Source organism: Phocoena sinus, chromosome 4 (assembly GCF_008692025.1).
Source record: "Phocoena sinus isolate mPhoSin1 chromosome 4, mPhoSin1.pri, whole genome shotgun sequence".
In the NCBI taxonomy this organism is placed as follows: Eukaryota; Metazoa; Chordata; class Mammalia; order Artiodactyla; family Phocoenidae; genus Phocoena; species Phocoena sinus.
Genome location: NC_045766.1, coordinates 64,063,367 through 64,077,341, shown reverse-complemented (window position 1 = coordinate 64,077,341; position 13,975 = coordinate 64,063,367). Strand labels below are relative to the sequence as shown.

The 13,975-nt window shown below is 43.7% G+C and overlaps 1 protein-coding gene across 5 annotated transcripts in view; it reads right to left on the bottom strand.

The window, feature by feature from the left end:
• The window catches only part of ST6GAL1 (ST6 beta-galactoside alpha-2,6-sialyltransferase 1), a 148,815-nt gene that overhangs the window by 42,203 nt on the left and 92,637 nt on the right, over positions 1 to 13,975 (bottom strand). For all 5 annotated transcript variants that reach the window (XM_032631579.1, XM_032631578.1, XM_032631581.1 and 2 more), the window contains exon 3: positions 1,260 to 1,395. The gene's annotated coding sequence lies outside the window, so the exon portion shown is untranslated. The remainder of the gene's footprint in view (positions 1 to 1,259; positions 1,396 to 13,975) is intronic.

Sequence of the window (13,975 nt, the reverse complement as noted above, 5' to 3'; positions counted from 1 at the left end):
GAAATGATGGAGCTGGGACTTAACTTTTATGTGTACGAGTGAAATAAGACAGGAGTTAGGGAGGTGGCGCCTGGTTCACTGTCTCACTGGGCTGAGGCTCAGAGGGGTTTGTGTTCGACTACCTGCCAGCACCTACTCTCCAAGGTTGAGTTTCCCAGGAAAGAGGAATTCCCCAAACCTTCAACCATAACACAGTCTTACAACTTTAAGAAAGCCTCAGCCTTCAAGGTCAGTGCTCTGTCGTGAGTGCCTCAGGGAACTCATGTGAAACCTCGTGTCAGGGCTCCCAATTCTCTTGACCACCACCCTCTGTTGAGGTTCCAAGTCTACCAGCTGGCTGGAGCTTCTGGTCATAGGCACTTAGAGCTTCACTCTCATCTCTCAAGCTGCTCTAGAGAGACAAGGACTTGAAGAAGTTTCATCTAAGCAGCCCAAACTGAAGGAAAGTAGTAAATATTTCTCCCCAGATTCTTTGGGAAATCAGTCCAAGTTTTTAATTTCCCAATCACATCCCAGATTGCCTTCTTAAGCCTCTAGGACTCTGCACTGCTGTAATCTCTCCCCTTGTCCATTTGCCTGGCAACCAGACAGCATTACCTTTCTGCTTCTGGCCTCCTGTGGAGCCCACCTCCCCTTCTTGTTCTTGCTCCCTGCTGCTTGCCTCTAGTGTTTAGTAATGCTTGCTTTCATGCTGACCCCCTGCTAGCGGGAAACTCCTCCTGGCTCATTTCTGACACTCCAGTGCCCGGCACCGTGCCTGGAACACAGTGGGTATTCAATAAAGGGTTCTTGAATTGATGGGACTGTATCAACGAACACTTACGAGCCCACCAGGCTTCTAGAAGAATAAGTAACAACTCGCATTATCACATACAGAGAACAAGCCAACACTGAACCAACAGAAAGAAAAATCCCAGCCAAAGTAGGGCTCCCACCCTAGGCTACTCATCACTAGATGCCCAGTAGCAAATGCAGGGCTTGGCCATAGTAGGTGCTTTAAAAAGGTAGACTGAATTACAGAATAACTTTAAATCTTATATTTATAGTTTATAGAAATAGGCAAAATAGGCAAATCACTTATCTCCACCCCTCATTGACTAAGGACTAAAAAAAAAAGAAGAAGAAAACAGCAAAGCTGTAGCCAGACCTTCAGCCCCTCCGTGGCTCCTCACCAGCGCACTCTGCCATGCCGATCGATCCCAAATAGAAAATGGGCCCCGGTGCTGCCTCTATATCCCACGCCTCCAGGTGTTCCTTACCTGCTTCTGGCTAATCCCCCTGGGGCTGCAGGCCCTCCAGGTCCTCAGGAACCAGCACTATTCCCCATGGGAGGAATGTTTGCTTTATTGGGTCTGGAGGCCAAGGCTCATTTTTCTCAGGATGATCAAAAAGCATCTACAAAGGAGAAAAAAAAAAAAAAAAGATGAGTTAAGTGCCGTTTTCCAGCAGGGGCAGAGTTAAAGATTAACAAGATAGACAGGGACGTCTGCTACACTCCAGTGCGGGCCCTGGAAGCCCCAAGAGCTCAGAAAAAGAGAGACAAAAGCCAATTCCAGGTGCAGTGCTCTGGGTCCATAAACAGCACAGAGAGCCTAGAAATAGTCCGATACTACATGAGAACATAAGCAAGCACCACAGACCAACCTGGGAAGAAAGGGTTGTTTAGTCACTGGTTTGAGCATAACATAAACAGCAATTTGGGAAAGAGAGGATTCAGTTCATCCCCAAATGACCTCTAAACAAACTTTTAAAAAATTATTTTCAAAGAATATTTAATGATACATGAAAATTCTATCAGTATAATGTTAACTGAAATTCAGAAAAAATACATTTTTTAGAATTCACATGTGAGAAAGAGAAAGGACAAAAAAAAAAAAAAAAAAAACAAACACCCTGGATGGTAGAATAAGGAGTAATGAGGGTTTTCATTTTTTATAATTTTTTTGTATATTCCAAAATTTCTAAAGTGTACACATGTTAGTCTTAGAGTTGGAAAAACTTATAAAAATATAATTTTTAAAAGCTAAAAATAGAACTCTATATTTGTTAGCTCTCTTCTTTCTGATGGAATGTAGAAAAATAACAAAGGAAAAGTTTAATAGTCAGTTGCATGAAAATTCCAACTTGTATACAATAAAAAATACTGTAATAAAAAGGAAGATAAACTCAAGGTGTGGGCTTCCCTGGTGGCGCAGTGGTTGGGAGTCTGCCTGCCGATGCAGGGGACACGGGTTCGTGCCCCGGTCCGGGAAGATCCCACATGCCGCGGAGTGGCTAAGCCCGTGAGCCATGGCCGCTGAGCCTGTGTGTCTGGAGCCTGTGCTCCGCAACGGGAGAGGCCACAACAGTGAGAGGCCCATGTACAGAAAAAAAAAAAAAAAAAAAAAAAAAAACTCAAGGTGTGCAAAGGGTTCAAACAGTAAAAGCCTCTAGAAATGAACAGGCAATCAACAGGAACAGACAAATCACAAAACAGAAAATACAATTAATGAGCATATGGAATTATGATTACTCTTGAGAGAAACTCAAAAGAGCCAACTGAACATTAAGATACTAGTTTGTAAAATTAACATTAACCAGCAGTTCTCAAAATGATTAATACTCATTGCCAGGCAGATTGTAATGAAGTTGGTATATTTCAAGACAGCAGTAGAAATTAACTTTTTTAGAAAGTATTCATGCCATAGAATTAAGAGCTCATGACTATGAACCAAGTTATTGTACTTCCAGGAAAAAAAAAAAAAAACTGAATAAATAATTCAAAGGGAAAAAAGGTTATATATTTCAGTTTCCCCATATATAAAATAATTCCCTACCTTACATGGCTGTGGTGAGAACTGGAAGAAGATTCATGAAGTAAAGAATGAGTTTTATAAAGCAATATGCATGTGCAAAAAGAAAAATAGCTTTCAGTTTCAAAATGATTTATAATGGTGAAAAATCTACGGTTAAGGGACTTCCCTGGCAGTCCCGTGGTCAGACAGAACTTCGCCCTCCAATGCAGGGGGTGCAGGTTCAATCCCTGGTCAGGGAGCTAAGATCCCGCATGCCTCACGGCCAAAAAACTAAAACATAAAACAGATGCAATATTATAACCAATTCAATATCCCCAACAGTTTTGGCTAAATTACTCAACATAAAGAAAGTCAAACTGAAAGATGAGAATTTATCTCTTCTCAGTTTGCTCATCACCTGTTTTCAGGTCTCAGCCATGTACATTTTTTCTAGATATTTGGACATGCAAAACTTTTAGTCACAATGTGACTAAATATGTACAGGTAACATTCTGTGTTTCACTTTTTCGTTATGATATTTTAAGCATTTTATTTCATGTTACTACTTAAATTCACACAGCATTGTGTACATATTCTATCTGGTGGATGTAGCATATTATTTCCCTACTGCTGGAAGCTTAATTATTAACCTTTTATCCTTTTGAATTATTTATTCAGTTTTATTTCCTGGAAGTACAATAACTTGGTTCATAGTCATGAGCTCTTAATTCTATGGCATGATTACTTTCTTAAAAAGTTAAATTAATTTCTACTCCCCGCCTAGCAGCAGCCTCCTGGTAGAGTCCAAAAAAAAAAAAAAATGTCTCTGAAAGCTATCCCTCTTTTCATGTCATGTAACTTTCCTTTGAGGCAGGGGGTTTGTGATTATGCAAGCAGGGTTACCATTTGTCTCCTCCTACCAAAAATGTAAACTCTGTAAGTACTGGCCTTTCTTCACTACTACCCTCAGTGCCTAGATGCATGTCTGGCATATGGTAGGTACTCAATAGCTATTGGTTGAATGAATGAATGAATGAGGGAAGTGTTGCCAGCCCTTAAGAGGTCTATGCTTACCTCAGGCACCATTGATGGACAGGGTTCTTTCTCAGCAGCCTCACTGAGAACACTTTGGATGCCGCCTCTTGCCTGTATATGCTGCTTCACTGCCATTCCCTCAATGCATGAGCTGCTGGGGCATGAGACTTCTATTTGGGTTCAGTGCACAGACATCAGAGGAGTGCAGCAAACCCGTATCTTCCTCCCACACATCGCATCTGCTCGGAACAACTTGCCCTCTAAGGAGATTTAAAATCACTCCCCACTGTTGATTTCCAAAAATCAACCAATTGAAACAAGTGGTATAACTGTTGATCTACATCTGTTGTAGATGAGGAGGGCCTTCCAAAAATAGTCACCGCTGCTCATGAGATAGTAGCAGTGGTGATCTTCAACCAGCTACACAAGTGGTAACAGAATCCTCAACTCTCTGGGGGAGAAACTTTAGCACTCACGACAACAACAGCTACCAAGTATTTAATACTAGCTATGTTCAAAGCACTGACTATAGCTTAGGGGTTAAGAGTAAGAACTCTGGAATTAGACTGAGCTGGGCAAGAGTCCAAACTCTGCCTTTCCCCAGTTACATGACTTTGGACAAGCTACTCAACCCCCTAGGACTCAGCTTCTTTATCTGTAAAATGGGAATAATAATAACAGAGCCCATCTCGTGGGATTATTTAAATAATCAAGTTAGATAATACACCCAAAGGGATTGCAATAGGAACTGTGACAAAAATCATCCACGTCACTTCATTTACCCCTCCCCATCCACTACTGTGTGGATACCACTACTATCCCCATTTTTACAAATGGGAGACTGAGGCAGGTGTGATGGGCAATTTGCCCAGAGTAACTCACTCGTGACACAGCAAATGTCCCATGCTCTTTCATGCCTTTGTAGTCCTGAACATAGAATACCTTCTGCTTGAAATGTCCTTTCCTGCCCTGTTCACACAGGGCCATGACCACTCAGCCTCCTATACCAGCTCAAGTGCCCCTGGACTCTGAAGCCTTTCTTGACCCCCACGGAGATCGTCACAGCTCCGCTGTGCCTGTGCTGGCTCTCATCAGACCACATGACACTTACTCGTTTGCAGGTCTGTCCCAACCTTTAAGATTTATCTCTGGTCCCCTGCATCAAGCCAGGCTCTGTGCCCTAACTGGGAAGTGCTCGGTCATGTTTGAACGAAAGAATGAGGATAGCTCGGACACCACTCCTCCCGTTCCCCACGTCCTTCAGTTGTTAGAATCACCCCCACCACCTACCCACCCATCACCTTCAATTGCCGGAGTCCCCTTTACAGCACTGCCGTGGCAGGTATTCATTCCATCTGGTGAGTACACTGAGTGACAGGAAATTCACCACCTCCCCAGGTTGCACATGGCGATGTGAGCAGCTCTGCCTCTCAGAAAGGTCTTAAAATGAAAAGAAATCAACCTCCCTGTAAAAATAAACCCAGCAGTTTAAGCTCAGCTCTCTGGAGCCATATAGACTCAGAATGAAAACCAGTAACACTTGCTGAGCCTGTGCTCAGCCCATGCTCAGTGCTGGGAACTCCACGTGCACCCACTCATTTCATCCTTGTGGCAACCCTGTGCAGACCACCTTGCTGCTGTATCTTCTCCTCCACCCAGGACAATCTTCCTCATTCCTTGAATATGTTAGCTCCTGGCTCACTAGAATTCTCGCCAACACTATTTCTGTCGTAACTCTTGGTGGCATTAACAATCACTTATAGTATTATCCTAGTCAACTCCAATGACTGTGACATCAGCAACTCACCCCCAAGGTCATAGCTTTGGTCTTGTCATTTCCAAAAAATATACTCCCTTCATCAAGGGATGCCTCGATTTCAGGCGTCCTTCTCTAATCACCACTCCTATCTCTGCAGCTTAGTCCAACCAGTACCCAACTCTAACAATCTTCCGTGTTTGATCCTACTACCTTCCCACTGTCTCTCACTTCCTCCCTGTCACCCTTTCCCTTCCTATCCAGCTTAAATTCCACGGTCAGTCATTCAGCTGACCTCTCTCATCACACATGTGTGGATAAACCCCAATCCTGGTTAAATCCAACTCTCTGTCCTACTCCACACCTGCAAGCAGGCAGCTGAACATGGCTAGAGAAAATCATGCAACGATGCTTAATGATGTCACTTCAAGTTCATGATCACTAACTGCAGATCGCTCCTTAATGCTCCACAGCAACGATATGCTACTTTTCCAGTCAATTCATCTGCCACTGTCCTAGAGGACTGTACGACTTCCTCCCCACTAAAAACTCCTCTTATCCTCACCCTCGCCTGATGAACTTGCTACTCGCCCATAGAAAAAAAGGAAGCTACCAGAGTAGAACTTCCACGTGCATGCTTTTGTACCACCGCTACTCACCTTACCTGCACTTATGCCCAAATGATCTCATTACTATCAATTAATTGGCTGCATCCAACACTTGCAATATCCAACATTTTTCCATAAATCCTACACACTCTTGTCTACTTAAGGACATTCTTAAAAATCCCCCTTTTTTCTTCTGCATCAATAGGTATCTTTCTCTCAAAGATCATGCTCATTAGCATATAGGTGTGCTATTATTTCTCCTATCTTTAAAAAAAAAAAAAAAACACTCTCCTGATTGAGGCAGCCACCACATGACCCAGATCAGTCTCAGCATCACTAACAATGGGACACCTAGACAGTTTTTGCCTTCTGAAGTGAGACAGTATGAAGCACATAGCACCACGAATGAAAAATTCTTGCCCCAAATGTTTAATCTGTAAGTGATCAAGCCTTCATATGCAATTCCAGTTTTTCGGAAATACAAGAGAAAGAAGAACAAGTTAAGAGACACCCTAATTTACCAAATATATCCAGAAAGCAGGACGTTCTACAGAACGATCGAACTAGTTTCATCAACAAGTCAATGAGCACAAAAAACAAATGACTTAAAAAACACACAAAAAACACAGCAATCACATGCAGTCTGCAGACCTTTGGTTTGAACAGAACAACACTGGGGAGAAATGGGGGTATCTGAACACAGACTGGGTACTATATATGATATTAAGAAATCACTGTTAATTGTGTTAGGTTTAATAATAGTATTATTATATTATGATTATATATGTGGTCATGTTAGAAAGAAAGTCCTACGCATTTGAATTTAAAGTAAATTTCATCTTTACTTTAAAAATTTACTTTACTTTAAAAATTTACTTTAAAAATACTTTAGCCAAAAATAAAGCAAATATGAAGAAAAAGCAGCATCATTTTTTTCAAATATATTCAAATTAAGCTATGTAAGGAACGAGAGTGATTTGCAGACTCTTCTTGACAATATCATTTGGGATTAGGGAGCGTTTGAAAGAGTGTGAAGAAAAATCTTACGTCGACAATGTTTTCGTGTTACTGAAGGAATTAACTGAAAAAGATACATGACATTACAAAAGTCACATATTTAGCCATTACCTGAGGTCTAAAGAAACTCCATTTCCCTGTCCCTCCAACAAAACCTCTTGACCTCATTTCACTTCCCCTGCCCTTTTTCTTCCCTTTACAGTAAAACTCCTTGAAAGAACTATCTGTAGTCACTGTTTCCAATTTCCCTCTTCCCATTCTCCCTTGAACCAACTCCATCAAACCTCCCTCATCTCGATGAGACTGCTCTTGTCATGTCCCCAAAGACCTCCGTGACCTCCATGCTACCAATCAAATGGTCAGGGCTAAGTCTTTTTCTTACTCAGCCCATCAGCCGTACTTTACACAGTTGGCCGCTTCCCCCTTCTGGCTTCCAAAACCCACACCCTTTTGGTTTTTCTCCACTCACTGGTCACTCCTCCTCAACTGTCTCTGACGCTGGTTCCTCCACATCTCCCCTACCTCTACACACCCAAGTGCCCCAGGTTCTGGACTTTGTTCTAGCGACACTTGCTTTCTACTGGATGCGGGCACCTTGTGATCTGTTCCCCCTCTACTCAGCCTGTAGTTTGCAGTCAAAACACGTTTGTTGACGTGCACTAAAATGAGTTCGGAAGCAGTTTCTGTTGCTGAGTTTGTACAGAAAGGAAGTCCCTAATAATTAAAAACAAAAGCAAAATAGTAGGGCTGGGGTTGGGAGACAGTAGAATAAAACACTGTGTTCACTTCACTATTTAGACTATCCTCTATAATCTGTAGAGGGGAGGCAGCACTGCAGAGAACGATGCTGATCAGATGTAGAGCACATTATTAAAATTACTTGTTAAGATGCAGATTCCTGAATTCTACCTCAGTCATTCTGTTCCAAGTGGTCTGGGATGGGGCTCGGAAACCCGCATTTAGCAAGCACCCCCAAGTGATTCTGACGCAATCAGAAGTGCTAGTCTGAGAAAGCTTTATCTAGATCCAGGATGGGAAAAGCATAGAAATTGAGTGTAATCAACTTTTATAGTAATTGGAAAGAGTAGTTTCATGCCTGATGAGTCTAATAACTTTAAAAATATGGCTTGTATTTTAAATGTCTTTTTCATTTCATTATTCTAATAACTCCCTTTTATTGTATTTTTAAAATTATGGATGCGTGAGAGGTTGGGGAAGAAACCCAGTCCTTTACCAGCAATAGTTTGAGAAGCTCAAGCTTTGGAGAAAGACCTCGGGCTCTGGCATCTCAAAAGCCCAGAGTCAAATCCTGGCTTTCCTATCTGTCAGTTGCATGTCAGACCCGTTCGGTCAACTTCTGTGAGCCTGTGTCTTCATCTGGGAAGTATGGATAATAATACTTTAAAATTTGCTCCTGCAGGGTTGTGCCAACAATTTACTGATAGACTTTATCACTTTGTTCTGGCTAAGAATTATTGTACCTTTACCACGTGCTGAGTATTTTACAAACGGTAAAGTTCCTGTAATTGGGTAAAACTCATTTAATCCCTGCGGCAACAATAGTGCTTGAGGTGGGTGCCACTGGCTCACCTCCCAGGGACTCCGGCAGAGCTGGTTCAGGCTGCCGTCAGAAACAGCCTAACAGCTCCTGGCCACCTACCAGTGGGAGCCGGCATAGGTCAAAACATTAGTAGTTGTATCAAAACATTTCTGACAAGTCCCAGTTTTACTCGAAAGGACAGAAAAAGTCAGATAAGCAACGGAAACCAATCTGTAGTTGGTGAATCTGAGGAGGGAGTGAAAGGAAACCATGAGAGACTTTGCCAGGTGCCTGAGTGGCCGCGTTGACAAGTGTTTACCTGAGGACCAGCCCCGCTGCCAGGCTAATGGGAGGGAGGGGGAAATCCTGCCAGATCAGAGCCCTGAAGACAAAGGGGCCTTCATTCCTGCCTGCCCCAGCTGTTCCAGACCCAGGCTGCAAAAAAAAAAAACACGGTCTCTTAACAGAGATTAGATCTTTTACCCAGCCAGGCAGGCACTGAAGGAGAAGACTGTGAAACGGCCGAGTACATTTCCCTGAGGTTATCTAAAAACGTGGAGAACAGAACTTTTTCTGTGCGGGATGTTGAGTCCCCACCGCAGACAGGGCAGCTGCTCCATGGTCCTGGATCAGAGCCAGCCACTCAGAACAGGTAGGGAGAGCTCTGGACTCAGGACTAAGGGAGCCAGGGCAAAGAAAAACCACAGGCCATTGGCTTGTGCTTTGTCTTCAACCTTGCGCCTTTAGCGGACACGTACTTGTAGCGATTTTTGCCTTCCAATTTGACAGGTGCCTGGCAGAAAGCAGGCACTTCACACCCCATCAGCTCCCTTTCTGTATCATGCCCACTCTACCCAGTACAAGCAGTAGAAGCCCCAGCCCCAGCAGGCATCCCCCCAGTCTTACCAACTAAGACCACTCTGCTCCACTCCAACAGTCAGGGGTAAGCCGAGGAGGAAGGAACAGAAAACAGAAAAGGGCCCGTAACGAGGGCTGAATAAACACCATGCTCCTCCCAAGCAATAGACCCACCCACCTCTCTCCTCCACACCCCACAGAGATGTAGAGAGAAAAGAAAATAGGCCTCTTTCCTCCTCAGAAAGAACTGTTTCACCTCTTCCTAATCTTGGGGGAAAAAGTGACATTTGTATTATGGAAGTTTTTACACATACAAAAAGGTACAGAGGGCTTCTCTGGTGGCACAGTGGTTGGGTATCCTCCTGCCAACACAGGGGACACAGGTTCGAGCCCTGGTCTGGGAAGATCCCACATGCTGCGGAGCAACTAGGCTCACGAGCCACAACTACTGAGCCTGCGCTCTAGAGCCCACGAGCCACAACTACTGAGCCTACGTGCCACAACTACTGACGTCCACCCGCCTAGAGTCTGTGCTCCGCAGCAAGAGAAGCCACCGCAGTGAGAAGGCCGTGCACCGCAACCAAGAGTAGCCCCCTCTTGCTGCAACTAGAGAAAGCCCGCACACAGCAACGAAGACCCAACCCAGCCAAAAACTAAAAACAAAATAAAAAAATGAAAAGGTACAGAGAATAGCACAATGAACCTCCATGTTTTCATAACCCAGCTCCAAATATTATCAACATTTTGCTAATCTCATTTCATTGATCCCGCACCCCCCTTTCTTTCTTGGAATAATTTAAAGCAAACACCAGACTTCACGTCAGTTACCCCACGCCCAGCTCTTCCCGACTGGCGTGCCATGAGAAAATTAAGCCTTAATGTCCTAAGACATCCATTTATGTAATGAATTAACTTACCTCCCTGGTATCTAGAACAGTATTAGCTATGCACCATCCTTGGGAAAACTGAGAACATAGGCCCTCAAAATCATTTTCTGCGGAGCTGAATTCTCTATAATAGTAGTCCCCCCCACCTCCCACATGTTGGGTTCTGCCAGAGGATACATGAGAATACATACACACAAACACACGCACCCACATACATGACCATGATGCCATTATCACCCAATAACCACTCCACTTTCAAATTTTTACCAATTCTCTCAAAAATGTCTTTTACACTAAATTCCTTGAATGAGGACCCAAACAAGGTAGGCACATTTTGTTTGGACGATATGCCACTCTCAACTCTCTTTTAATCTATAACAATTCCCCACTCCCTTATTTTTCTTTTTCATGATATTAAATTTGTTGAAAAAACTAAGTCATTTGTCCTATGTAATGTGCCACGTACTGAATCTGGCTGACGACTTCCTCAAGGTATTAACATACTCCCCTTTGCTCTGTTTCCTGTGAACTTAGCGTTCCATTTCAAGGCTTCTTGAGATTCAGTGGTTTCAAGTTCAGTGGTTCTCCCAATGTTTTTATATCTAAGAGGAGCTAAGCCTTGGTCATCTAAGGAAGTTTGGGGTGGGGAAGTGAACAGGGAGGCCTCCATGTTGCAGTGGCCCCAGAGCTTATAAGAACAACATACTCTGATACTCATAATAGGTTCATTCATCCAGCAAATGCTTATTTTCTATGGTGAGCCAAAGTGGAGATGCAGAAAAAGTTTCGACAGTGCAGAAACCAGCCAGAAATCTAACACCCCCCAGAATATGCCTTCCAGTGAGAGGGTAAGTGAAGAGGAAAACAAAATAAACACATATGTAGTGTTTGTAAGGGGATAATTGCTACCCAGAAAATTAAAGCAGGGTAGATGGAGAGGGACAGCGGGGCTGAGGGTATGCATTTTAAATTACATGTTCAGAGAAAGCCTCACTGAGAAGGCATTTGAGCAAACATTAGAGGGAGGTGAAGGAGGGCTCATGCAGATTTTTGAGGGAAGAGAGTTCCAGGTGGAGGGAACAGCAAAATCCCTAGGCAGAGGCATGCCTGACCTGCTTGAAGAACAGAACAGAGGCCTGGAGGACAGAGGTGGAGGAGGAGAGCAGCGTAAGAGGAGAACAGGGAAGTAGTAAGTACAGAGCACTGAGGGTCTTCGACTGGTGTGAGAACTCTAGCTCTCACTCTAAAGAAGATTTGGCTGACTTATGTTTGAAAGGGATCATTCTGGCTGCTACACTGAGAATCAACTGTGGTAGGTGGCAGGTTGGGGAAGGTTAAAGAAAGAAAGACCTTTCGAGAGGCTATTGTAACAATTCAGGTGAGGAAGGCCCAGGATCCCGTTTACTGAGCTCTTACTGGGTGCCAGCATTTTATGTTACCATATTTAATTCTTACCACCACCCAGTGGGGTGGGGTATTAATGATCCTCTTTTATGAGTGAAGAAACTGAGGCTCAGAGAGTTGAAGCCATATGCTTAAGATATTACAAATGGTCGAAACTGGGATGCAAGCCAGACTGTTCTAACTTGCAAGCCTGGTCCAGCTTTCCAACATATATCTCTCTACTCAGGGCCCCTGAAATGGCCCCTGAGCGCCTCTCTGCTTTACCAGGCCAACTAGAGTTGCCAGTGACCATCTTGGACCTTCTGGTGACATCGCTTTATATATATAAGATGTTATGGAAAAACCTGAACGAACTTTTTAGCCAACCCATACTTTTCCCCGATGCCCACCTCCTTAACCTCTCAGTGTGCAAACTTCACCCTCATCTGTACTTTAGGACCCAAACTTTCTGTCCCTAGACTAGAAACCTTGACACCATATTGCCCTTGGCTAACCATAGTACCTCCAAGAAGAAGCAGTCTGTGTGTCCTGGCCTCCAAAAACCTCCCTGTAGGGGCTTCCCTGGCGGCACAGTGGTTGAGAGTCCGCCTGCCGATGCAGGGCACACGGGTTCGTGCCCCGGTCCGGGAGGATCCCACATGCCGCGGAGCGGCTGGGCCCATGAGCCATGGCCGCTGAGCCTGCGCGTCCGGAGCCTGTGCTCTGCCACGCGAGAGGCCACAACAGTGAGAAGCCCGCGTACCGCAAAAAAAAAAAAAAAAAAAAAAAAAAACCTCCCTGTAATGGGTTCCCGTTTCTTTATGACCACGAACTCTTAATTTGTGTCTCCTGAGTTGCCACTTAATTCTGCAATGACTCCTCTTCCTGTTTCCTCATGTCAGTGAAGAAACACTGGCCGCCTGACAGAAGATGTGCTCTCTGCCATATAGAGTTGTTGCTGAAAGTGGTGGTCCAGCCGGGCATTATATTTTTCAGCAAGTATGCATACACACACACCCTGCATCTAAGTGGAACTGGGACTGTTTGACTAGTTATCAGCAATAAAGTGTGAGCAAAAATAACATGTCGCTTCTGGGCAAGGTAAGAAGTGAGTTAATTTGTTGTGAGTTTATTTGTTTACTGTAACTAAATGAACTACTAAGTAGAGACTTTATTTCTACTGGTCTAAGTAGAATTCTGAGAATTCATCAGAATTTTCAGTATAGATTTTTCACCATCCACACAGTTCTCTCTTCATCCCAGCATGACGTTAGCACAGTGAAATAACAGAAGCGCCCCTTAATTTAGCCAAAGCCAGCGGTTCCTAAATTCTTCCACATCTAGTACATCTTGTATTTGTTTCCCCCTGCTATGATCCCCAAGTTTTGAAAGTGCTGTCAGCCAAATTTAAGTAATAATCTGAGTTCTCGTTTGTTATCAAATGGACAAGGATGTTGCTGCCAATAAGAGGTTCTGACCAGCATGAGATTCTCATTGTTATCACAATCAGGTGATACAAGTTCAGCCTTAATACAAAGAAACGTGATGATTTCCTTGGCCTGTGCAGGTTTGTTGGGATAAATGTGCTTCTCCTGTCTGGCTTTCTGAAATCCTGAAAGTGTCTGGTGGGTCTCTGGAAACCCTGGGCAAGGAATTCTGGTTTGACCATGGCCTGAAACTTACCCCAATAAAATTAGAACCTTCTGATCCCAGCTGGCCTCCTAACAAACAGGTTCTACTGGTTGGCTAGATATGGAAGGATGCTTTAAAAAAAAAAAAAAAAAAAAACCCACAAAATCTTGATAACAAGAGTCTGATGACCTACATCTCTCTCTTCAAACCCCAGTTTAACTATCTTTAGTGAGAACAATGATTCTGCTAATGTTGTCTTAAACGTATTTTCCTCCAGAAACTCCTCAGCTGGGTATTGTGTCAGGGGCTGTTTGTTATTTCCTTCGGTGTAGTTTTACCTGTTGGGCAGGAGGAAGTCAGGGCCAGAGTTCCTTAACATTTCCTAAATACCAGTATCACTGAAGTGATTGGCCTCTCCTTAAGGTCACCAAGGTGACAACAATTTACCCCTCTCACCTTAGCAAATTGATTTCTTTCCTAGAACC